This window comes from Pteropus medius, unplaced genomic scaffold (assembly GCF_902729225.1).
Source record: "Pteropus medius unplaced genomic scaffold, Ma_sr-lr_union100, whole genome shotgun sequence".
Taxonomy (NCBI): Eukaryota; Metazoa; Chordata; class Mammalia; order Chiroptera; family Pteropodidae; genus Pteropus; species Pteropus medius.
The window spans coordinates 5,248,494-5,251,999 of NW_024351731.1; the positions used below are offsets into that span (position 1 = coordinate 5,248,494).

At 57.5% G+C, this 3,506-nt stretch overlaps 1 protein-coding gene across 3 annotated transcripts in view; it reads right to left on the reverse strand.

The window, feature by feature from the left end:
* Window positions 1-3,506, reverse strand: part of TRAPPC9 (trafficking protein particle complex subunit 9) — a 321,573-nt gene that overhangs the window by 5,111 nt on the left and 312,956 nt on the right. The window lies entirely within an intron of this gene.

The window sequence follows — 3,506 nt, forward strand, 5'->3', positions numbered from 1 at the left end:
AGGACTCAGGACTCTGCACTCGGCACTCAGGACTCGGCACTCTGCACTCGGCACTCAGGACTCAGCATTCAGTGCTCTGCACTCGGCACTCAGGACTCAGCGCTCAGGACTCTGCACACAGCACTTTGCACTTGGCACTCTGCATTCGGCATTCTGCACTTGGCACTTCCCTGGGGCGTCTGCCTCCAGCAACAGACTGAGAGCCAGGAATTGGGTACCCCCTCCATTCCCCGGTGCCCGGTGGGGTGCACGTGGGGCCTCTGGCAAGATCTTCAGACCTTCCCCTGGCGGGTAGTGGGGCCAGGACTGGAAGCCGGGTCTCTGGACTCCCGGGGCTGCGCAGTGGGGAAGCCGCCAAGGGGAAGAAGACATAAGAGGAGGCAGCGGTAGATATGACGCCCTCGACTGCTCCTCCAGAATATTCTAGACCAAGCTGAGGGCTGTCTGCCCTTGTCCTCTGTGCTCTCTCAACCAGTACCTGTGACACTCCTCCTGCCTATGTCACCTGCGATGGCCCTTATACTCTCCCCCTTGCCGACTTCTATTGGTTTTCTCAAAACTCAGCTCAAGCAGTGCCTCCAGGAAGGCTTCCTGGATCACACCCAGCCCTGCACAAGCCCCTCGTCATTGGCTGATGGACTGTCTCCCAGAGAGAGGTGCCCTCCTTGAGCGTAGGGGCCCAGGGCTCGTCTCCTGGACTGACAGCGAACGCCAAGTAAGGCAACCGCTGAGCCTCCCTGAGCCTCCACGGCCCACCCGCTACAGAAGAGGGTCAGGCTGGGTGACTCTGGGACGGCCGTACCGTTTCACGACGCTCGTGCCGGGGCTCAGCCCCACTGAGCCCACACTCAGACCCCTTTCTACCGAGCCACGGCGGCCTGTTCCTGACACTGCGCCTGGAGCCCCCACTCTGGCCCCTCGCGCATACAGCCCAGGGCCTGACATCTGCCTGCTGTTTGGTCAATGTTTATTGTGTCAAACAGACTCTAAGTGGTGACGACGGAAGCTTCCGTGGAACCATATTGTCCCAGAGTGTACACAGATCAATCAGGAAGGACGAGGGCCACAAAAGAACCTTCTGAGCCACCCGTGCGCCCACAGGAGCCAGGCAGCTGGACAAACAGCATGGCGGCAAGCCTGCTGCCCTGCACGGAACTGGGAACAGGCTCAGGGCCACGAGAAAGAGTGTCCCCTTGAACTCCCCAGGGGGCACCGCCCTGCTCAGAGTTTGTCACCAGCCTTTCGGAAGGGGGCTCCGGGCTCATGTGCACGTGAGAAGGGGGTGGGCTCCTCAGGTTCTCACCACCCAGGCCAAGGCAGGCAACACAGGGACAAGGCAGTCACAGGCCTGAAGGGACTAGCAGACAGAACTGAACAGAATACATCCCAGAGACAAGGGACGCTCAGGGGCCAAGCCTGCACTGCCTGGCACTGACCCCAACCTTGGCTCTTAGATCAACCTGGCCCTTGGAAAAACCAGGTCACTGTGAGCATCGCTGCTCCAGGTATTAGGGTCATACCCCGGCCCTTGATCATTTCTCGGACTCTGCACCCTGCCCACCTGCTTCCAACACCGGCTTGTAACCACTGGCAACAGGGCAGGCTTCCCCATATTCCTTACTGAAACTGCTGACCTTGGCTTTGTGGTACCCTGGTTGGAGGGACCCCCACAGCTCCTTCTAATCTGCCTAGCGATCGGGGCTCCTGTGCCCCAACCTAGAAACGAGGATCTGGACACCTTGTTTCTGCCTTCGCAAACTCAGAGAACACTAGACCACAGGTCACACTCCCATCCATCCAGCACCCACCCGTGCACGCATTCATCCGCCATCCGACTCTACCGGCTCACCCACCCACTCACCCACCCACGGCAGGGGCTGCATTCAAACGCAGAAACCCTGGCGGCATGGCTCTGACTGCAGGCCCAGCGCGGCAGTGGCTCACCCAGGCTGGGGCTCGGGGCAGGGGTTAGTGCAGTGAGAGGAGGGCGTGAAGGGGTGCAGAGCTCTGGGGAGGGGGGTGGCGCTGAGCACGCTGGTCTTCTAGGCCGCACAGAGGAGGTGATTCTGAGCTCAGCGGATACATGTGAAGGAGTAAGTCTGAGATCCTTGAACGGTTGAGGTAATGGGACAGGGCCTTGGTGGACGTCCCTCCCCAGCGCCCTCCTGGTTGGGCTGATCAGCCTCTTACTATCAAAGAAGCAGCAGCACATACTTCTCTGGGCCGACAACGCTGCTTCCAGGAGAAAAACGGAAATTTTAAAAGCAACTGGGAAATGACTGCCTGCCAGGCTATCTGCTTCCTTAGCAGGAAAGCCATTTTGATCACAGAGCAGCACCCTGTGCAGGACACAAGGTTCCTGGGTTCCTGACACAAGGGGCGGGGGGACGCGCGGGGCTGGCGGCAGCTGTGGCCTTTGCTGGAAAGGCTGGGGGAGACAAAGGCCAGCCAGGCCAGCCACACCGAGGGAGGGGCGCTGCCAAACGCACATCGGAGGAGGGCAAGACCCACCTCTGAGCAGCCTGTGAGCTAAGAGCACCTTCCAGATGCCTCCACTGCAAACGGAACAGCCAACTAGACAGGTTAGGCAGAGGGCTGCTGCCTCGAGAACCAAGAAGAATGGTTTGCAAGGAGAGTATTCGGAGCCAGTATGCAAATCAGGGTGCTTGAAAACAGTTTGTTCTCTTAAATAATTTAATCATCTCCACCACCATCTCCTTCCAAGAAGCATTTGGTTGCTTAGGAAGAGGGTGGCGGAGCAGGCCAGGGCACGGGGGCCAGGAGCCCCGGGCCGCCCTCTTAGCTGTGCACTTGGCCTCCCCTCACCCGGAAAGCCGGCATCAAAACCTCAGCCCTGAGGCTCCGGAGGTTATGGAGATGGGGCCAGGCAGGAGCCCTGCAGGCACAGCAGGCCTGAGCTCCAGGAAGGGAGCAGCTGCAGCTGACGCAGCCGCGGTCTGAGTCCCGAGTCCACCACCCGCCACACGGCTCCCTGAAAGTGGGGACTGGTCCCAGGGACAGGGCAATCAATCGAATAGGAAAGAGAGTAATATTTACTGAGGGCCTTAGTTAACATTAAGTAGGTGCCAGAGATAGCAACAGGCAGGTCTCAAGCCACACTCGTCTTTGTCTTAACCTGTGAGCTAGATTCTAGAGAGAAAGATCTAAGCTCAGACAGGTTAAGTTACTTGATTAAAGCTGTCGGGCATTGCTGGGATGGAAACAGGGTTCTGTCTGAATCCAAAACTCAGGATCATTCACCGCAGTCACACTAATTAAGCCCCAGTCTCTGGGAAGAATGAAAAGAAAATCCATGGATTTATCTAGGAAAACAATTCTTTACTGAAATGTCTTTACTGAGTCATGGGAAATTCTGAAAAATCGATGTAAACTATGGCCTGTCTCCCATGCCAGAGAGCTCCTTAGGTCTGTCTGTCCATTCATCTGTCCATCCATCATCATTCATCCACCATCCATCATCATTCATCCACCATCCATCATCCACC